General features: G+C 39.2%; 1 protein-coding gene and 1 long non-coding RNA gene across 3 annotated transcripts in view; one reads left to right on the top strand and one right to left on the bottom strand.

Moving 5' to 3' along the window:
* The window catches only part of RNF217 (ring finger protein 217), a 125,643-nt gene that overhangs the window by 6,953 nt on the left and 95,121 nt on the right, over positions 1 to 23,569 (top strand). The window lies entirely within an intron of this gene.
* LOC145520211 (uncharacterized) lies at positions 11,690 to 22,450 on the bottom strand. Its single transcript, XR_014064315.1, has 2 exons — positions 21,957 to 22,450; positions 11,690 to 14,213 (listed from the first exon to the last, which is right to left on the bottom strand). It is a non-coding gene; the product is annotated as an uncharacterized LOC145520211 (long non-coding RNA).

Here is a 23,569-nt window from a genome sequence, read left to right as displayed (position 1 = left end):
ATAAAACCCCTTACTCTATGGAGTTTATTTATTAGGCTGGGGGGAGATTGATAATAAAATAAGTAAATTATTTAGTATACTAGATATTATTTAGTATACTATAAAGAAAGAAAAACAAGGGAAGGGTGATAAATATCGGGAAGGAGGTTTTTCTTTATGTGTTTATAGTGTTTTTAGGAATTGTCAGGGAGGGTTTGTTTTACATGGTGACTTTTGAGCAGAGATCTTCATGATGGCCGTGAGAGAGCAAACCAAGAGGATATCTGAGGAAACGGTATAAAGCTCCAGAGACAGGAGCTGCTTGGTGGGGGATTCCAGGAACGACAAGAGAGATTCATATGGGTGAAGCATATGGAATGAGGTGGCAAGTGCTAAGAAGAAACCAGAAAGAGAAGTGGGAAAAGCTGAAGGAAAGGGCTTGAAGGCCATAGACAACTTGCATTTCCTCTGAATGAGCTGGAAAGCGGTAAGATGGTTTTGGGTTAATTAGATGTGACTTTAAGAGAGAAGACTCTGGCTCTCTGTGGAGAATGTATCAAGGGAGTCAAGAGTGGAAGTAAAGGGACTTCCTGGCTGTCCATTGGTTAAGACTCTGTGCTTCCAACGCAGGGGGCACAGGTTTGATTCCTGGTCAGGGAACAAAGATTCCACATGCTACCTAGCCAAATAAAAGCCATTAAAAAAAAAAAAAAAAAAACTTGGGAAAAAAAAATAGAATGGAAGTGATCAGTTAGAAGAATTTGGCAATAAGCCAGAGAGGAGATGTGACAGCTCAGACTAGGGTGATAGAGGTAGATACAGTTTGAACTGGTGGAATTTTGAATGTATTGTGACAATAGGGCTTACAGAATGTGCTGATGACTAGGTGTGGGATAAGAGGAAATGAGTCCAGAATGACTCAGGTTTTGAACCTAAGCAATTAGAAGAATGGGTTTGCCATTTAATAAGGTGAGGAATACTGTAGGAGGACTTATTTTAAGGAGAATCAGGAGTTCATGCATTGTTCGAAAAGCTTGTTTAGACGTTCATAAAAGGATGGCAGTTGGCATGTGGCATTCAGCAAAGAGACCTTAATAGGAGATGTAAATTTGAATGCTTTTGATGTATAGAAGATGTTTAAAGCCATGAGACCAGAGGAAGATTGAGAACTGTGTCTGGGCATACCAGTGCTTACAGATAGAGAGCCTGGGACGCATGAAGGAACCAGAAAGGAGTCTGAAAGGGAGAGGGCAGGAAGGACCAAGGTAGAGTGGTTAACCAGAAGCCAAACAAAGATGATGTTTTATAAAGGAAGGAAAAATCATTTTTGTCTAATATTTCTGATAGTTTCAGCAGGATAAGGATTAAACTTGACTATTGGATTTCCCAACAAAGAGATTATTTGTAAGTGTGAATAGTGCTGTTTTCATTGGCACTGGTGGAATTGACTTTCTGATTATAATGGGTTCAAGAAAACAGGAACAGCTCAATTTCTGTACTAAAGGTAGTAGAATGTTACATGAGGAAACTCAAGGTTAACAAGGTTAAAGAACTTGTCCTAAATCACATAGCTAGGAAATGGCAACGGTGGGATTTCAGTTCCATTTGGTTCTAAAACCCCAAGTCTTTTAATAGTCTTTGCATTTATTATCTTATTTATAAGTTAAATATGTTGATTTTTCTTTAAAGTTTGTATCTGTATTGTACAGAGTCACAAGGCTTCCAGTCCCAGAAGAAACTTAATTACATGTTTTGAGGAATTGGAAGTCTCTTGCCCAAATTTAGATCCAGAGAAAGATTTCTACCAGAGTCAGCTTCATCTTCATGTAAGAAAATCAAGAGGAATTGAGTTGAGAAGAGCTATGATTTAACTTACTATTAAGTTGTAATGGCAGCACACTCTCCTGTTTTCTTCCTAACTCTTGACCATGCCATTTGTTTCCATTTGAACTTTTTCTTACGTTACCATCTCTTAATGTTGGTATCTGCATGGTCATATGTTAAACCCTCTCTCTCCTCACATTGAAGTCAAAAAGAAAAGGGCGCAGCAGAGGACGAGATGATTAGATAGCATCACCAACTCAATGGACACAAATTTTTGCAAACTCCGGGAGATAGGGGAGAACAGAGGAGCCTAGCTTGCTGTAGTGCTTGGGATAGCAAAGAGTCAACACAATTTAGCAACTGAACAACTCCTCACGTTGTGTATTAGTAGTGGAACCATGTATTTCACTGCCATGGTTTCAAGTAACACCTATATGCCCTTGACTTCCGAATCTTTGTTTCTAGACCAGATGACTTTTTCTCACCTATAGTACCATATTGCTGGCTCTGTCCTTGACATTTCCACCTGTATGTTCCATCCACAGCCACCTTAAACCTCTCGGAACTAACCTCCCTTTCTTCTTCTTCCTTCCCCCATCCCTAAAGCTTTGCTCTTCCTTTGGGGTTCCAAGTTTCCATCAGTTATACCCAGGCCGGAAGCTTGGGCATCATCTTCAAGTTCTTTCCCTCCCTTACCTCCCACATCTCATTAATCACCAGTCACTTTCAGTCCTGCCTCCTAAAATTATTTCTATAGTCTTCTCTACTTTTCTCCATTTCCACTGGCATTTCCCTTGCTCATACTTCCGCCATTTCTCTCCTGGATTCCAACCACAGCTTCCTCCTTTGTCCAAGTGTTCCAATCTTGGCGATTTCCAATCTATTCTTCACACTGCCACCAAAGTTGTCTTGTAAGATACAAGACTGGTCTTGGCATTTCCCCTTCTTTGCCTTTCAGTCTGCCTCTTGCCTTTATTTATTTATTTATTTTTGCCTCTTGCCTTTAAAATAGACTCTGAACATGGTTTACATGTGCCTGAGTGATCTAACTCCTACCTACTACCCTTGTTTCTCATCAACCCCCCCGAACCCCACCCCCATCTATCCCTATAGCCGTATTAAACTTCTTTTTGTTCATTGAGTACTCTATGACTCTCTTAATTATGAACCTTTAGTTTAGTGACATGTGATTCTGTGTTAGGGGATCTACTTTTTTCCCTTACTCCCCACCTCTGCCTCTTTGACACTGATTCATTCTAGTCTCAACTTAGACATTGCTTCCTTTGAGAATTCTTCTTGACCCCCTCTTATCTGGATTAAGCATCCTTCCTATGGTCTTTGACAACCCTTTGACTCACTGTAAGATTCTTCACATTTCACTGTATTTAAATTGCCTGTTTCCTGCTCCATGCTCCCATTAGACTATAAAGCTTGATGCATGTAGAGACCTTACTCATTTTTTTTTTTTCTGATTGATTTCTTAGCTCTTGGCATACTGTCCATGTGAAATGAGTATTTGTGTAGTGGATTTATGTAGTTAGATTATAAATAACTAATACATCAGAGGCTAGTTGTCAACATGCAAAGTATTAGGATAGATAGCCACAATGGTTTTTAGCAGGAAAATCTCAACATTTCATTATCTTGCTTAAAATCCTACAAACCCTTTCCCGTTGCTGTAATGAAAAGATTCTGGTTTGTAACACTGCTGCTGGGCTTTGGTCCTGCTGCTCTCTTTAGTCTCTTCTCCATTCCTCCAGCTCCAGCACTTCCTAGGCATGGATCCTTCCCTTGGTTAATTTCTCCTCATCCTTCAAATCTCAGCCTTCCTTGGTCTCCAGACTGAATCCATCTCATCGTTTATGCTTTTAGAGTCCTTTTTACCCTGCTGTCATTTTTTTAATCCCGTTTTGTAATTATATGTTTGTGAGATGATTTGATATTTGATTAATTCTCTCTCCCTCCCCATTGTATTTGAGCTGCTTTTATAACTAGCAGTTAGCACAGAGCCCAGTGTAGAATAGGTGCTCAAACAAATGTTTGTTAAAAGATTGAATGAATGACTGAGAGTAAATTATAGTATGTTCAGGTTGGTAGAAAAATTAAGGTAGATATTGAACCTGAATTTTTGATATTTTATTCCAGAATAAATTTACATTTTTAATGCAATGGATTGGTGTGTCCTGATTCTTTATCTTGGCAACCAGTTGATCACTGAGATGCTTCTTTAATTATGAAACCTATTCTGGTTTCTGTGTCTTCTGCTTAACAGATTCCTCCAGAACCTGGGGACTTAGGAACAGCCGTTTTATTTTGATCATGGCATGTAGGTCAGGAATTTGGGAAGGCCTCAGCTGGTAGTTCACACTTGGGGCTTCTCCTGCGGTGGTGGTCAGATGTCAGCTCACTTGTTTGGCTGGCAGCCGATGCTGGCTGGTGACAGGATGCTTGGCTGTGGCTGTTCACAGCAGTGCCAGCATGTGGCCTTGACAGGACCGTAGTCTCAGGGCAGTGGGCTTCTTACATGGAGGCTGGCTTCCCCAGGGCTAGAGTCTCAAGGAAGCCAGGTGGAGGCTGTCCTAACTTGGGAAGTCATTCAGCATCACTTCGGCTGCCCTGCTGGCTCAGGCGGTAAAGAATCTGCCTGCAATGCAGGAGACTCAGGTTCTATCCCTGGGTGGGGAGGATCCCCTGGAGGAGGAAATGGCAACCCACTCCAGTAGGGGTTGCCTGGAGAATCCCATGGATAGAGGAGCCTGGCGGGCTACAGTCTGTGGGGTCACAAAGAGTTGGACGTGACTGAGTGACTAGCACTTTCACTTTTTCACTTTCAGCAGAAAGACAGTTAGACCCACCCCTTCATTTTTTGTGAATATGTAAAAGAATTTGGGGCCATATTTTTAAACCACCACACTACTTCAGACAAAAATCAGGAATGTTGGGAATTTAGGTAGTAAAGCTTTTGAGCCTGAATTTTAACTTGTTTTTATTTAAAGTTTCATGTCTTATCAGTTATTTAATTACATATTTCCTATTCATATCATTGGGAGAAGGGCATGGCAACCCACTCCAGTATTCTTGCCTGGAGAATCCCATGGACAGAGAAGCCTGGCAGGGCTACAGTCCATGGGGTTGAAACAGTCGGACACGCCTGAGCGACTAACACATTCATATCATTATATTAATTAATGTACTTTGGTATTGTGGGAGTTTTGTGCTTTATCTTTGAATAATTTAATAATAAAGCTTTAAGCAAAGCTTATATGAAAGTTGTTCCCTTTTATTAATATTTATTTTTAATTATTTATTTATTTGGCTATGCTGAATCTTAGCTACTGTGCGCTTGGCTTTCCCGAGTTGCAGAGAGTGGGGGCTACTCTCTAGTTGTGGTGCTCAGTCTTCTCATCGTGGTGGCTTCTCTTGTTGCGGAGCACAGGCTCTAGGGCACGCGGGCTTTGGTAGTTGTGGCACATGGGCTTAGCTGCTCCATGGCATGTGGAATCCCTCAGGACCCGATCAAACCCATGTCCCCTGCATTGGCAGGCAAATTCCTATCCACTGTCCACCAGGGAAGTCCAAAAGTTGTTCCCTTTTAAGCTTAAGTATTTTAGATAATTTCATTGTAACTGAATATCTTGAGATCAGGGTCAACTTCTGATTATATCTGATTATTAACACCACTTATGTTAATTATTATTAACTTAATATTATGTTCATTATTAATAACTGATTATTAACACCACTTATTCTGCGTAATGTAACTTCTATCGTATCAAAATTTTAACTTCTCTAGTGATTAAAATATTATTTGAAAAGATTGAATACCTTGCTGAATACAAAGAATTAATGTAATGGATAGTTTTTGTGGTACAGGGATAGTCTGTACAGAAATTATTATATTTAATGACACCTGAGAATTAACTACTCCAGTTAATGTTTGTCAGATTGGCTCACTGTTGGATTTTTATTGTTTCTGATATTCTAGTTTGGCTGATTTTATCATTCGGCTAGTGTCCTCTCACATAGTAGCCCTTACATTTGCAGAAGCAAGTTATGTTTGTGCTCAGAAATCTCCTGGTTGAGGATCTCTCCCCCTGAAAAGGAGGAGGTATATTGCTTTCATGAGGTGCCTTTTTTCATTTTCCCCAGCTCAGGTGACTGAATTCTGCACTTACTCATTCATGTGAATGACTAATCCCTTTTTAAATCTTCCAAAGCTGTTTGCCTCAATGGTATTCTCTACTGTAAGTTTCAGAGGCTAATTATAGGCTACCTAGCAAATTACTTCCCCTTTTGTGGTGTTGATTCTTGCCTTATTTCCTCACTCGATTATTGGCCATACTCAGCGCGTTCCTGAAGCTCTGAGACGTAAGTGGCCAGTTAAATCACCAGGGCTTTTCCCTCTGGTTACTTAACCAGCTTAATTTTAAACAGCAGGTAAAATAAAACACTTGGTTATAGTGTTTCCCTAGCGTTTTGTTGCCTTTGACAATGCCATTTTCCCTAATGTTTAGAGTTTAGTTTATTACTAGTTTATGTCTAAGTAGAGCCATTGAATCAAATCAGAAATGACTTTGCTATGGCTTGATGTTAGTACACCGTGTTTGTATGAACATGTGACCTTGGTGGGGAAAGTGAATTTCCTTCATTAGTTCTACAGAGAGTGGTGCTTTTTTTTTTTCCTTCTGCTTGTGATATCCATGGTGGGAAGTGATTGGTGCAATTCCAAGGGTTCTAATTTAATCCTGCTTTTAACAACTCTTACCATTAACTTCAGGGTTTTTTTTTCCCCCTTATGTTACCATTTTTCCTCAAGATTGTTTGTGAAAGAAACACTTAGAAAATAATGGGCTCCTGAAAATAAAAGAAATATTCTGTGTCCAATGTTCTGGTGTTTTATGCTAAGACTGTGTGTGTGTGTGTGTGTGTGTGTGTAGGTCTCAAGTTTGTGTGTTACAAGAAGATTGTTTGCTCATTTTGATTTATAAAAATCTAAGTTTAGTCATTTTCAGGTGAATTTGTGTATTTCGGATTTAGTTGGAGTCAACCTAAGTCCCTTGGGTTTACCTTTTTCCTGCTGTTAGTTTTTAATATGTCACAGTGTGAGTCACTGAGGGCTTCACTCTTAAGATAAAGGGAGAGTTTAGAGGAATGCTTGAAAAGAAAACATTTGAAACAATAGTAAATCTTTTCCCAAGAGTTTGAGTTGGCTTCTTTTTTTTTTTCTGAAAAATACTGTTTGTCCAGATATGTTCTTCTCTTTAAAAATCACTACAGACTTAGAAAATTTGGAAACAGAATTTTCAATCTTGCTTAAAAATCATCCAAATGAACTGCTTTCAGAGAGTTTTGACCCATTTGTTTAAAAAATAGCACTTTATGATTAGCTCTAAGAATAGTTGATTGATGCTAAAGTTAGGAAAGATATACCTTACTAGCTGACTTTCATTAGCAATCTTTGAATGCTTGGTAGATGAAACATAAAAAGAAGTGTAATGATTTAGTAAGCACAGGCAGCAAGGTATTTTTTTTGCCTCTCTGCGTCTCTGTGTGGTGCTTTTCCAGTTAACACCATCATTAAAACATGTATCAAAATAAACTGAACATGGACCTTAGAGACCCAGTGTCACTGAATGTCAAAGATTTCTAAAATTAAGAATGCTGTTTCTAACTCATTGCTTTCACAATTACTAATGATTCTATTAGTGATGATAAAACATTTTGCATCATTAATTAATTGAGACTCAGATGTGAAAAAAATCACTGGAACTTTTGAATTATTTTTACAATCTAGATGGGTTGGCCAAAACACTGTTGATTTGCTCAGGGTGCTAATAAAGAAAGGTCAAGCAGGCAGTCCTATCACAGGCTGGCTAATGACACACTGATCGGGGGCCATAATTACTCTTAACCCACGTGGTCATGTCATAAAGTATCTGCTTCTGATCAGAAGACACGATGGAAGAATTACTATTAATCTCATCACCACTTCTGGAAAAACAAATGGAAACACATATACTGCTAGATATTTAGTGAGTTGCAGAGAGTTTTACACAGAGAAATCTTTTCCACTGCATAAGACTTTCCTTTCTTTTACTGTAGTCAAACTGCAGAAGGTCAGTTCTCTAATAACTCAGCTGATTTAAGGCAATCAAAAGTGAGGGGAAGCTACAGCTTTCTTATTAGAAACAGTCTCTGAGCGCAGAATATTTGTTTAGCAGCATGCTGATCACTTGAGAAGAGAAGATGTAGTCTATGATCCATCCTCTTACCAAGTGTAGAAATTCAGAAAGTGAAAAGTAAGGTGTCCAAGCAAAAGATTAGGAAAAGTTTATAACTACATTGTGTCATGCTGGTTGTTGACTTAAGTGGTTCTAGGAAGAAGCTGTGTTTATGGGAGTAGAAAAAGTTAAAGCTCAGCTAGTTTATACAAAGTACTTGTTGATACACAGGAAACGTAGGAGAAGGGAGTTTGAGGTGGGATGTATCTTCAAGTGAGATGGAGTGCAAGCCCACAGGTGAATGTGTACAGGCTCAGTCGCTTGGTTGTGTCTGACTCTGTGACCCCATGGACTGTAGACCACCAGGCTCCTCTGTCCATGGAATTCTCCAGGCAAGAGTACTGGAGTGGGTTGCCATTTCCTTCTCTAGGGGATCTTCCTGACCCAGCGATCAAACCTAGGTCTCCCGCATTGCAGACAGAGGCTTTTACCGGCTGAGCCACCAGGGAAGTCCCAAAATAAAGAGGGAGGGTAAAAGTGACCATGGCTAGAGAGAGGGGCTTAGAAGGGCAGTATGGCAGGTAGGAGTGGAGAGGTGAGAGCTGTATGGTGAGCAGGAGTCCGTGGAACGGAGGTCTCAGTACTGGGCAGAGCATGTGGACAGCCAGACCCCTGGTGCACTGTGTCTCAAGGACAGGGGCAGAGGGAGCCGGGTCATGGCTTACAGAGTGAGATGAGGTCGCAGAGAGCTCTGAGGCCCCTCTGTGGAACTGGTACTTTGTTCTGTGATACGAACTCATCGGAAAGTTGAGTGGAGCTGTCAAGTTCTAGTTAGTGCTTCGAAAAGAGCCTGGCTTCCCTGTGGAGAATAAACTGTGTTTGAGGGTGGGGTGTGGCGGAAGAGAACCAGGGAAATGGGTTAGGAGGCCGCTGCAGCAGTCCAGGGCAGAGATGAGGGTGGTCTGGGTTACTGTGGAAATGGTTCCGTCTCTTGTCCCATCACTTACCCAGCTTTTGGTTTTCAGAGGTGTAAGGAGTTCTTCGCCTTTGGTTCGGCAGGATGTCCTGCCAGTCTTTGTAGCCTTTAATGTTCAGAGGTCCATGTTGTATTGGGTTGGCCAAAAAGTTCGTTTGGGTGGTTTTCCCCTAAGATCTTATAGGAAAACTCCAATGAACTTTTTGGCCAACCCAGTATAACTGCAGCTGCCATCTTTATCTTTTCAAGCCGCATGTGATTAACGGCTGTTCAACTTGGTCCCCTCTCACATCTTGCCTGTCTGCAATGGGTTTTTGTTTGTTTTTAATTATTTGGTCCAGAGACACCATGGAGAAAATCACTGACTGAAAAATATGGAAACCTGTCCATAGTTGTTATTTTACTGATTGTCAGAATCAGTTTATCAAGGAATTGGAGCTTTCCTCTGCTACCTAGTCTTTTGCAATTTGCTGCTCTTAGTCTTTCCTCACTTTATACTCAACCGTTTGCTTACATCACTTTTTAAAACACACAGGAACTCCCACCCTCTCCTTCTCACAGATGGCAAAGGTCTCACAGGTCCACCTTCAGTGCTGAGAGGAGGTTAGAATTATTTTGTAATTCTGCTTAGTTCTTGTCCTTACGGTTTTGAGTTGTTTTGAATGACTGTCCTATGCTTCAGTGAATTCCTGTCTAATTACACACCTTCATCTCTTACTTCTCATTCTTGTTTTCGTAACCGAGTTCCCTTCAGGTGTCAGTTCCATTTCCTCTGCCTTTAATGGCAAAGGCCCTGGGGTCAGGACGTCACAGTGGCTGTTTTATTTTGATTGTGGTGGTTCTTTTCTTTGTTTTTAATAAGGGCACACTGATAAAGTAATTACTTAAACAGAGATTTACTTTGCTGATTTTATGCTGAGTAACTGAGTTTCCCCTCCCTTTTGTATGAACCTTCATTTGTTTATTTCAGAGTTCTAAAGTGTTTCTTCTCATTACATTCTATTATTCATCATGGAACCAGTGCTGTTTCAGTTGGAGGCAATAAAATATTGATGTGGTTTTTAAATTATTTTTGAGAAAGCCTCAAGTATTTATCTTTAAAATAGATTTGTCCCATGCGTGGGTTGTATAAATTTTAGAGGAATATTAACTTTATGCATTGGTATCATGACAGATTTTTTAGTTATCTTGCTGTATAACAATTACCACTGGGTGAAAGTTTACTCGATTTAAAATATTTTCAACTAGATAGTGTGAACAATCACAGATACCAGGTAGCATCTTGGAGTACTTTAATGTTTATAAAACAATTTGAGAAAAATTTAAGTAGTTAGAAATATTGGACTTTATATTTTATGTTTAGAACATCCATTACCCCATTTCTATTTGTTGTGAGGAATTTAGCTCTTTTTTTCTCTATATTAATCTTGTCTGGAACAGTTCATTTCAAGGTGGATTCATTGTTTTTCCTTTATAAATATGAATGAGTTTTAATTTTGGATCTCAGCACTTTAACATTTTTCCTTAGAAGTACCTATTTTATTGAAAAATGAAAACTAGTTCCTAAAGTGATACATGATAAACTTTAGTATTTATCTCACTTTATAGATACTTCTATAGCAAAAATGTGGTTGATACCTCAAAAATTCCATAGTCAAAACCCTATCCCCAACCACACGCACAAAAAATTCCTGCATTGCATTTTGTATATATTGATTACACAGTGTGTCATTATATATTTCATGTAATAGTTTGTAACCATTGCCATCTTGTAGACATTAATAATTATTAATATTTACATAAGATGTTATGGTAGATTGAAAACAAATTAAAAATTATTTTACCTACTTACCTACTCTCTGAAGGCTTTAAAAATTTCTCTATGATATGTAAACACATATTTACCCAGTCATTTGTGTAGACCGTTGATAAAGTTGTAAAGAAAAAATGTCAAAAGTTGATGACATTATAGTATGTCAAAGTTATTTACTTAGTTTCTGATGAGCAGAATGAAAATGGGTTTGTAGTACTCAAATGTTTTCTTTGAATAAGATTTAAGAACTGTGAAGGGAAGTCATTCATCCTGCCTTGGCTTGCAGGTTTATTGTCTGGTGAGGAAAGGGAAGAAACATATATAACTGTCAGAGTGGAAGGACTACTTTAGAAAGACTTTGTTTTAAAGGAAAAGACGAGCTTTCTCTATAAGGTCTGTTCATCATCACTTCAGCATCCCTGGTTTCCAAATAGGGTGTCCTAAGTTGGTAGACTTAATAGTCATGGATTATCTTCAGAAGGGTTATAAGTGCCATTCATTAAAATGAAAAGGAAGAAATTCCTTAGGCTTATAAGGATGCAGCAAAAACTTACAGTAAATATCAACTTAGCAGTGAGACCTTAGAAGCATTTTCACAAAATTAGAAAAATGCACTGATTTTTGCTGTCACTGTTACTGTTGAGCTTTATTGTGTAGGTCCTAGCAGGTGTAATATGAAACAGACAAATATATAATCTGAAAAAAAAAATGTTATTGTCTAAAAATGATCATTATTTTTGGACAATAAGATTACCTACATAAAATGTCCAGGAGAATCTGGAGATAAAATGTTAGAACCAACGAGAGTATTATTTTTACTGGATATAGGAGTAGACCATGGAAATCTTGGTGTACTATTTACCAGCCAGAACCAGTGAGAAAAAGAAATTACCTTCAGATAGATACCTAGTAGTAAATCTGAAGACATGCATGATCTTGACAGAGAAAATTATTAATCCTTGAGGGAAATAAAAGAACAAGTGAATTAAGACAGAGATATGTTCCACTGAATGGGAAGATAGTATATCATAAAGATGTCAGTTTTCCTGAATTAGTCAATAAATTTAATGCATATCAAGAAATTTATTTAGTATGTGTAGAAGAATAAATGTCCAAGATGAACAAAGAAAACTCTGAAGAAGTAGGAAGGGCACATTTGCCCCAGTAAATAACAAGGTGTATTTTAAAGAAAAGTTGATTAAGATAGTGGGGTGTTTTTATAGATAAAGTCAAATCCATGAAACAGAAAAAAGAGCTTAGAATGAAACCCAGTTGTATATGGAGGCTTGGGACATAATGAGATTGCCCTATGAGTCAATGAGGACAGAATAGTTATTTCAGTAAGTGTGCAAGGATGGTTGGCTTTCCACTTAAAAATTAAGTAAGATTCTTTATCTCAACACATGAAGAAATGAAGTCTGATATGTCAAAGCTCTATATGTGTAAATAAAATTTAAAGTCTGTTTTAGTAGAATAGATTTACAGATGTCTCTATAACCTTATAGGAAAAGATTTTTCAGGCAGCATCTGAAAAACACAACTCTAAATGAAAATTACTGTTTGATTCCATCTATATGAAGAATCTCTGAGGGAGAAAAATGTTACTATAAATTAGGGTAAAGGTTAATTCACACCCTGGGAAAATCATTTTCTAAACTATACAACTCAAGAATTATTATCCATTATATATCCATTATGCAGAAAAACTCTTACAAATCAATTAAAAAGACTAATTACTCATTGGAAAAATATAAAATTTAATGACATAAGTGGCCAATAAATGTATACAAAAAAGTTCATTTTCATTGTTAGGATACACTATGATTCATACTAATGGGGAAAGCACAAATTAGCAACAACAAAACAAGATAACATTTGGGTCTTAAAAGTGGCAAGATCAAAAAGTCTGATGTCAACCAACTGCTGGTTAGTGTATGGGGTAATGGGACGTTGTATTATGTACTGTGCTAGTTCACTTCAGTTGTGTCTGACTCTTTGTGACGCCATGGACTGGGGTCTGCTAGGCCCCTGTGTCCATGGGATTCTCCAGGCAAGAACACTGAAATGGGTTACCATTTCCTTTTCCAGGGGATCTTCCCAAACCAGGGATCAAATCAACATCTCCTGCGTTCACCGGTGGGTTCTTTACCACTAGCACCACCTGAAAATTTGACACTACTTGTTCCCAGAAGACTCTTGTCATTACATTGCGAATTGATTGCTTCCAGTTGAAGGTTAGGTGAAAGCTCCTCAATGCACAGTTAAATGGATTTTTAACAACATTTTTATTAAAATATGCTTCACATATCATACAGTTCACCTATTTAAAGTATATAATGAAATGTTATTTAATATATTCACAGGGTGGTAAAACCATTACCAGTCTAATTTTAGAACATTTTGGTTATCTGTTAAAGAAATCCCATACCCATTAGCAGTCACTCCTTGCCCCCTCCAAATCCCTCCCAGTCTTGAGAAACCATTGATAAAAAACTTTCTCTCTGTGTAGATTTGCTTATTCTGGACATTTCATGTAAATGGAATTCTGTAATATGTGGTCTTTTGTCACTTATGGATGAATTTTGAAATACAAAATTTCTATTACATTGCAATCAGGGTCCAAAAATACTGATAGAATTGTAGTTTGAGCTTAGAAAGAATATAAGCTGAAGAATTGTGTGGAAATGGACATTTTGCTTTTAGTTTTAATTTTTAGCAATATGAGAAGTTTATAGAGCAACTTGACATGACTTGTTATTCCATTAGTGACTGTCAAAATGATTTTACTGTAGAGTAACTCTTGAATACAGGTACTGTGGTTAGTGTGATTTTAAGTTGAATTCATTAGTAAACGCTAAGTTGTGTCCAATTCTTTGCGACCCCATATACTGTAGCCCACCAGCCTCCTCTGTCCATGGGATTTTCCAGGCAAGCATACTGGAGTGGGTTGACATTTCCTCCTCCAGGGGATCTTCCCCACCCAGGGATCGAAACTGGGTCTCCTGCATTGCAGGCGGATTCTTTACCTCTGAGCCACCAGGGAAGCCCTTAGTAAACATCAGGTTTTCAGCAACATTTAATTTCCGATGGTGGTTGAAGGTGGTTCTTGTCATTCAAAAAAAAAAAAAAAATTTCAGCCTAATCAGAGCTGAAAAAATTACAATTAAATTTTACCACTGTTAGTCCCTCACATTACTGTGTGGTAAGTCAGGATATTCAGCTTCTTTATCTGACAAAAAAGATCTTCACGACCCAGATAATCACGATGGTGTGATCACTCACCTAGAGCCGGACATCTTGGAATGTGAAGTCAAGTGGACCTTAGAAAGCATCACTACGAACAAAGCTAGTGGAGGTGATGGAATTCCAGTTGAGCTATTTCAAATCCTCAAAGGTGATGCTGTGAAAGTGCTGCACTCAATATGCCAGCAAATTTGGAAAACTCAGCAGTGGCCACAGGACTGGAAAAGGTCAGTTTTCGTTCCAATCCCAAAGAAAGGCAATGCCAAAGAATGCTCAAACTACCGCACAATTGCACTCATCTCACATGCTAGTAAAGTAATGCTCAAAATTCTCCAAGCCAGGCTTCAGCAATACGTGAACCGTGAACTTCCAGATGTTCAAGCTGGTTTTAGAAAAGGCAGAGGAACCAGAGATCAAATTGCCAATATCCGCTGGATCATTGAAAAAGAAAGAGAGTTCCAGAAAAACATCTATTTCTGCTTTATTGACTATGCCAAAGCCTTTGACTGTGTGGATCACAATAAACTGTGGAAAATTCTGAAAGAGATGGGAATACCAGACCATCTGACCTGTCTCTTGAGAAACCTGTATGCAGGTCAGGAAGCAACAGTTAGAACTGGACATGGAACAACAGACTGGTTCCAAATAGGAAAAGGAGTACGTCAAGGCTGTATATTGTCACCCTACTTATTTAACTTATATGCAGAGTACATCATGAGAAACGCTGGGCTGGAAGAAACACAAGCTGGAATCAAGATTGCCGGGAGAAATATCAATAACCTCAGATAAGCGGATGACACCACCCTTATGGCAGAAAGTGAAGAAGAACTAAAGAGCCTCTTGATGAAGGTGAAGGAGGAGAGTGAAAAAGTTGGCTTAAAGCTCACCGTTCAGAAAACTAAGATCATGGCATCTGGTCCCATCACTCCATGGGAAATAGATGGGGAAACAGTGGAAACAGTGTCAGACTTTACTTTTTTGGGCTCCAGAATCACTGCTGATGGTGATTGCAGCCATGAAATTAAAAGACGCTTACTCCTTGGAAGGAAGGTTATGGCCAACCTAGATAGCATGTTTAAAAGCAGAGACATTACTTTGCCAACAAAAGTCCATCTAGTCAAGGCTATGGTTTTTCCAGTGGTCATGTATGGATGTGAGAGTTGGACGGTGAAGAAAGCTGAGCGCCGCAGAATTGATGCTTTTGAACTGTGGTGTTGGAGAAGACTCTTGAGAGTCCCTTGGACTGCAAGGAGATCCAATCAATCCATCCTAAAAGAGATCAATCCTGGGTGTTCATTGGAAGGTCTGATGTTGAAGCTGAAACTCCAATACTTTGGCCACCTCATGCGAAGGGTTGACTCATTGGAAAAGACCCTAATGCTGGGTAGGATTGGGGGCGGGAGGAGAAGGGGACGACAGAGGATGAGATGGTTGGATGGCATCACCGACTCGATGAACATGTGTTTGGGTAGACTCCGGGAGTTGGTGATGGACAGAGAGGCCTGGCGTGTTGCAGTTCATGGGGTCGCAGAGAGTCGGACGCGACTGAGCAACTAAACTAAACTAAACCATGGTTAACTTCATGAAAGCAAATTAGTTCCACTGTTAACACTGCTGGTTTAATAACATAATGCTGTTGTTGTTCTGTCACTAAGTCATATCTGACTCTTTTCGAACTCATGAACTGCAGCATGCCAGGCTTCCCTGTCCTTCACTGCCTCCCTGAGTTTGCTCAAACTCACGTCCACTGAGTCGGTGATGCCATCCAACCATGTCATCCTCTGTCTCCCCCTTCTCCTCTTGCCTTCAATCTTTCGCAGCATCAGGGTCTTTTCCAATGAGTTGGCTGTTGGCATCAGGTGGCTAAAGTATTTGAGCTTCAGTTTGAGCGTCAGCCCTTCCCAATGAATATTCAGGACTGATTTCCTGTTTTTGAATTTTTTCACAAAGTACCTGCTAATGAATAAAACGATGAGTAATCCTAGCCTTTAAATCCATTAAATTTTCACTAGCTTGGTAACTTTGACAAACTAAACCTTTTTTATTTATGTTTATTTTGGGGGACAAATCCATTGTATTACATATTAGCAGATTCTACTTCAGATGTTACTGAATTTATGTTTTCTCAGCTTCTTTAAAAATATCCTTGCCTATGGTTTATTTCATGCAGATTGTTCATACAAGGCTAATTTTCCTATCACTTCAAAGAGCATTGACTCCTCTGAAAAACAAAAAGTGGTGTCTGTATACCTATTGACATGTAAGGAGATAAGGAAAATGACTTGAAATCATTTGGTTTTGTTTTTAATCATTTGTTTTTAAATTGACTGTTGACATTGCATTATCTTTCTTCAATTCTTGTGAGTAGTGTTCTTACCAAAAGGCTTAGTTTTAAACGAGTTTATTTTCTCTAGAAACATATCTTTGGCAGCTACCACATAATGTAATTTATTTAATATGCAGTTGGTAAACAGCTTTCTTTGCTTGTCTAACAAATATACCATTTGCCCACTTAACTTTGGTGGCAGCCTCATTTTATTTTTATATTTTTTGAGGAAATTCTTCTGTAATAGGATATTCTGTTTAGAATTTTCTGATTTTTCTGATGCTTTCGTATGAGTTGGAGAAATTGTGATGAGTGCATAGGCTGGGATAATGTTGACATATATTGTATTCTTTTAGCATAGCTATGGTGTTGCTACATAACAAACAAAATGTGTTGCCATCTAATTCAGTAACAAAATAATCAACTCTGTGCCTTCCATTCCAAGTCCATTTAATCTCCTTTTGCATTGATAATAAGAAAATAAAGTGCATAGTATAGTGATACACGTGGCACTTGAAATATTGTCAAGTTATAACTCTATCATTGTGATTCATAGAGCTCTGTGCAACAGTAGGAATCAATAAAATGTCACATATAATCTCTTACCACAGCAACTCAACTCAGCCATTATTGAGCAAAAGCAGTCAAACACAGTGAGGATATGCTGAGTATGGCTGCTGCTGCTGCTAAGTCGCTTCAGTCGTGTCCGACTCTGTGCGACCCCATAGATGGCAGCCCACCAGGCTCCGCCGTCCCTGGGATTCTCCAGGCAAGAATACTGGAGTGGGTTGCCATTTCCTTCTCCAGTGCATAAAAGGGAAAAGTGAAAGTGAAGTCGCTCAGTCGTGTCTGACTCTCAGCGACCCCATGGACTGTAGCCTACCAGGCTCCTCCGTCCATGGGATTTTCCAGGCAAGAGTACTGGAGTGGGGTGCCATTGCCTTCTCCGTATGGCTAGATTCCAATAAAGCTTTATTTGTGGACACTGAAATTTGAATTTGGCATAATTTTCTTATATCATGAATTATTATTTTTCTTTGATTTTTCTTTTCAACCATTTAGATATGTAGACATCACTGTTTGCTCATGGGCTATAAAAATAGTCAACAGTAAAAAAAAAAAAAGAAAAAAAACCAGTCAGCAGGCCAGATCTGGCCCATGTATCAAATAGGTCTTTGAACTCTGTCCTACATCATTGATTTTTCCCTTTATTGGATCTTTCTCATCAGCATACTCTGTTATTGTTCTTTTCTTTAAAAGCAACAACAGCAAAAAAATAAATAAATAGAAAAGCCCTCAATGGCTGCATTTTCCTTTGCAGCTAGTATTCCTTTCCTCCTTACAGTCAATTCGTTGCAAAAGTTGTCTATACTCATCTCGTATTTCCTTCTTTTCATTTTTTCTTGAACCCACTTCAGTCAAGCTTTGCGTCTACCTCTCCACTATAACTGCTCTTGTGAAGGTCACCATTGGCCTTGATATTGCTTAATCTAATGGCCGTTTTTTCACTCTAACATTGGACATAATCGATCATTCCTTCCCTTTTGAAACATTTTCTTCACTTTACTTGAAGGACCCCAGTCTCTTGACTTTTTTTTTTTCCCTTCTACTCTGGATATTTGTTTTATAATTCTTTCTTAATTCTTTCTCATCTGCGTTAGTAAAAGCAGGAGACACAATGAATCTGCGAGGGGGTAGTCAGTCACAAAGAGCTCTGTCTGAAATCAAGGGCAGGGGACTTGAAACTTTATCCTGTAGACAATGAGTGTCACTTAAGCAACAATGTTCTACATTTTAGAAAATGAATTACTCTGCTTGGAGTGTAAAGAGTTGGAGAAGGGTAGGGGAGCCTGATGGGGGAGGAGGAAAAAGTGAGGCTAGAAGAAATGATAATTTTTAACTGTTACCTAGAAAACAATTATGTGAGGAATATGTGTGTGTTATAAGTATGTATATGCATCTTTTTATTATGGAAAAATTCATACAGTAAATATGGACAGAGTTGTGTAGTCCCCATGTGCCCATCACCCAAATTCAATGGTGACTCATGACCAATTTTTTTCCATCTCTATTCCCACAAACTTCCCCTCCTTTTATTATTTTGAAGCAAAATTCCAGACATAATTTCATCTTCAGATGTCTCAGTATGTACCTCTATAAAGACTTTCTTTTAAACATAGCCAGAATATATTATTATACCTAAACAATGAACAATGATTTCTTAATATCATCATGTATCTAGTCCATGTTCAAATTTCCAATTGTCTCATAAGTGCCATAATTCACAAACTTGTAAGTGAAATAACCAAGTGAAATAACCAACCAAGATTGCCCAGGCTTCTGGCCCCAAATTTCCCTCAGTTACAATTGCTGCTTCCAATTTGGAGAAAGATTTAGTTACTAGCATGACTTTAATAGGTACCAAAAACTTCTACAACCTACTTTTAAATGTGTTTTGAAGCTAATGTATCCTGCTGCCTGGTGTTTTCATCAGTGCTCATGATGCTGTGGTAGGCAGTTGTGTGGCATTATATTTCTAATTATGCTTTCATCTTTTTAGAAAAAAGAATTATACTTGAAAATTCATACCTATACTTGACTCTGAATTTTATAGCTGCCTGTTGGCAGCCTCAGGGATTTAGAGCTCACCATCTGAAAGAGGTAGCATTGAGATAGTCAACGATACGGTATGAGAATTTATGATGGTCTAGGGGTATAAAGTGTCATTTGTAAATCCAGGCTGCTGCTGCTGCTAAGTCGTTATACAAAACCGTGATGTTAAGTACTCAGATATTACCTAAGGAAAACTTACATTTCCATTAAGAAGTAATTGAAACAAGATTACTGCTAATTCTGGATTGTATTTAGAACCTTGAGTAAGAAGATGTTTGTGACTTGTTATTTGTACGTTTATTTTCTTGACACAATTCTGTAAGTTAATGTGGTTTTATTGCCTTGTGGACCCATCCAAAATATTCTGCACTCTTTCCTTAAGAGATAATTAATTCTTGGATTTTATTGAATCGTTTATCAAAATAATTTCACCACAAATAACATTTGAAAAAATTCACCTAAACAGTATTGCTTATTTTTGCCTAATTCACCTTTATGTAAATGCAAACATTTATATATTCTTTTATGCCATGCTTTTTAAATTCAAAGTTAAATTCCTGAGGTTCATCCATATTGAAGTATGTGATAACAATTTGCTTGCTCTCATTGATGTTTCGGAGAAGGCAATGACAACCCACTCCAGTACTCTTGCCTGGAAAATCCCATGGACGTAGGAGCCTGGTAGGCTGCAGTCAATGGGGTCGCTAAGAGTCGGACAAGACTGAGCGACTTCACTTTCACTTTTCACTTTCATGCATTGGAGAAGGAAATGGCAACCCACTCCAATGTTCTTGCCTGGAGAGTCCCAGGGACGGGGGAGCCTGGTGGGCTGCCATCTATGGGGTTGCACAGAGTGGGACACTACTGAAGCGACTTAGCAGCAGCAGCAGCAACATTGCTGTTTTGTAGTTCATTGTATGAATAAATTGCAGTTTACTCAGACACTTTACTATTGATAAACATCTGAACTGTTTCTGGTATTGTGGTTTACTGTTTCTATTACAGACTACACACCCATACAGGAATTTCTCCAGAGTTTATGTCCAGGAAAGCTATTGATGCTGCTTCATAAGAATGGACATCTTTAGCTTGCTGTTGCCAAATTGTTTGCCAAGGTCACTCTGCCAGTTTTAGTTGCTCTCACAACTGATGAAGGTTCTTGTTGCTCCATAACCTCAACAGCACTTTGTAGCATCATACTTTAAGTTTTCAACCGATCTCATGGGTATGAAAAAAAAAACTTCATAGTTTAATATGTGCATCACATTGAACTTTTTTTTTTAAACTTTATAGTTCATTCATGTTTTCTTTGAGGTGCCTTTTTGCATCTAGCACACTTTTCTCTGTCTCTTGGGTTACTTGTTGCTTCCTGATTGATTCATAGGAATTCTATTTTTATTCAGAGTACCAATCGTTTGTTGGTTACATGTATGGCCAATATCTTTCCCCAGTTCATCCATGATTTTCCTTTTGTTATTTTTGTGATTTTTTTTTATGAAGAATTTTAAAATTTTCTTTAATCCATTGCAATCTGATTTCTGCTCCCACCATTGTACTGATACTGCTCTGTTGAAAGTAAGATGTGTTGTCAAGGGTCAGTTCAGTTCAGTTCAGTCGCTCAGTTGTGTCCGACTCTTTGCAACCCCATGAATTGCAGCACGCCAGGCCTCTCTGTCCATCACCAACTACCGGAGTCTACCCAAACCCATGTCCATAAAGTCGATGATGCCATCCAACCATCTCATCCTCTGTTGTCCCCTTCTCCTCCCGCCCCCAATCCTACCCAGCATTAGGGTCTTTTCCAATGAGTCAACCCTTCACATGAGGTGGCCAGAGTATTGGAGTTTCAGCTTCAACATCAGACCTTCCAATGAACACCCAGGATTGATCTCTTTTAGGATGGATTGATTGGATCTCCTTGCAGTCCAAGGGACTCTCAAGAGTCTTCTCCAACACCACAGTTCAAAAGCATCAATTCTGCGGCGCTCAGCTTTCTTCACCGTCCAACTCTCACATCCATACATGACCACTGGAAAAACCATAGCCTTGACTAGATGGACTTTTGTTGGCAAAGTAATATCTCTGCTTTTAAATATGCTATCTAGGTTGGCCATGACCTTCCTTCCAAGGAGTAAGCGTCTTTTAATTTCATGGCTGCAATCACCATCAGCAGTGATTCTGGAGCCCAAAAAAGTAAAGTCTGACACTGTTTCCACTGTTTCCCCATCTATTTCCCATGGAGTGATGGGACCAGATGCCATAATCTTAGTTTTCTGAATGTTGAGCTTTAAGCCAACTTTTTCACTCTCCTCTTTCACCTTCATCAAGAGGCTCTTTAGTTCTTCTTCACTTTCTGCCATAAGGGTGGTGTCATCTGCATATCTGAGGTTATTGATATTTCTCCCGGCAATCTTGATTCCAGCTTGTGTTTCTTCCAGCCCAGCGTTTCTCATGATGTACTCTGCATATAAGTTAAATAAGCAGGGTGACAATATACAGCCTTGACGTACTCCTTTTCCTATTTGGAACCAGTCTGTTGTTCCATGTCCAGTTCTAACTGTTGCTTCCTGACCTGCATACAGGTTTCTCAAGAGACAGGTCAGATGGTCTGGTATTCCCATCTCTTTCAAAATTTTCCACAGTTTCTTGTGATCCACACAGTCAAAGGCTTTGGCATAGTCAATAAAGCAGAAATAGATGTTTTTCTGGAACTCTCTTGCTTTTTCGATGATCCAGCGGATATTGGCAATTTGATCTCTGGTTCCTCTGCCTTTTCTAAAACCAGCTTGAACATCTGGAAGTTCACGGTTCACGTATTGCTGAAGCCTGGCTTGGAGAATTTTGAGCATTACTTTACTAGCATGTGAGATGAGTGCAATTGTGCAGTAGTTTGAGCATTCTTTGGCATTGCCTTTCTTTGGGACTGGAACGAAAACTGACCTTTTCCAGTCCTGTGGCCACTGCTGTGTTTTCCAAATTTGCTGGCATATCGAGTGCAGCAGTTTCACAGCATCATTTCACAGCATCATTGTCAAGGGTAGATCCAGGTTTTTGGAATCTAAAGCTTATGGGTGTACTCTTCAAGATAAAGAACTGTAAGTTGTGAATACAAAATTAGATGCAAAAGAAAATGTTAGGAGAATCGGAACACATATACAGTACTGTGTATAAAATAGATAACTGAGGAGAACCTACTGTATAGCACCAGGAAAAAAAAGAAGGTATAATTTGTTTGTAAGGACATATATATGCATGTGTGCTCCGTGGTGTTCTGGTCTCCATGGGCTGTAGTCCCCCAGGCTCCTCTGTCCACGGGATTATGCAGCAAGAATACTGGAGTAGGTTGCCATTTCCTTCTTCAGGAGATCTTCCCGACCCAGGGATCAAACCCATGTCTCCTGAGGCTCTTGCATCGGCAGTTAGATTCTTTACCTCTGAGCCACCTGGGGAGCCCCAGGGCATATATTAAGTTAACCTTAAAAAATGCGTTCCAGTATACGGTGAGTGAGTGAGTGTTCGCTCAGTCATGTCCAACTCTTTGGGACCCAATGGACTGTAGCCCACCAGGCTCCTCTGTGCATGGGATTCTCCAGGCAAGCACACTGGAGTGGGTTGCCATTTCCTTCTCCGCCAGTATACAGCAGGTGCCAACAAATACTGTTTGATTCCACTTATGTGAGGTACCTAAAACAGTCAAATTCATAAGAGTCAGAAAGTACATTGGTCGGTGCCAGGGGTCGTGGGGTAGGAGGGTGTTGGGGGGGGGAGTGGGGAGTTAGTGTTTAGTGGGGACAGAGTTTCAGTTAGTGAGAACCTCAGGAGAGGGATGGCGGTGACAGTTGCCCAACAATGTGACTGTACTCAGTGCCACTGAACTGTACAGGTAAATGTGGTGAAAATACTTTGTTTTATATTATGTGGCTTTTACTACAATGAAAAATTTTTAAAAACCATTTCAGATTTAAAAAGTTGAAAAATACTACAGAAATCACACAGTTTTAAGATATAACATGGTTTTAAGTGCTTCATACATCTGTCATATATCTGTAGGATTGGTAGTTGGGATGCATGAAACATGTCTCTCCTCATACAGACTTTCTCACGGTACTCCAACAAGTTTGCGTCCTGTAGACACAGGCATGCTGATAGATTCTTCGTCATAGTTCTATAAAAAAAGAAGAAAAGATCTGATGTGTCTTAATTGTTAAACTGATGGGAGAGAAACTATGTTTTGACCTCGGCGTAGCGAATAAGATCCCTGCTTAAATGCTTTGTGTTCAGTGATGAGTTTGCCATAGATAAACGTCTGGTTCCCTGTATTTCAAACCTCTCCTGTACTGCCTGTGTATTTCCTGCCCTGAGCTCTGTAGGACACGACAGTGTGTGAAGCAGTGCTGGTACCTTCAGTGAGTCATTACAGAAGGGAGTAAGACGTTCCTGGAAGTTGTTCCTACCCTGGGGCCCAAGCAATTAGTTAACTTATACTCATGAGTGGCTGCAAATCACATAGACGTAGTCCCCAGACTCAGACTTTTCGTGTCAGTTCTCCTTGGGCAGATCTGAAAAACGTTCAC

The sequence above is a fragment of the Giraffa tippelskirchi genome, chromosome 9, assembly GCF_054371585.1.
Source record: "Giraffa tippelskirchi isolate mGirTip1 chromosome 9, T2T-mGirTip1v1.2.pri, whole genome shotgun sequence".
NCBI lineage: Eukaryota > Metazoa > Chordata > Mammalia > Artiodactyla > Giraffidae > Giraffa > Giraffa tippelskirchi.
Note: the sequence above shows the minus strand (reverse complement) of the source record. Positions and strands in the feature narration are given on the sequence as shown.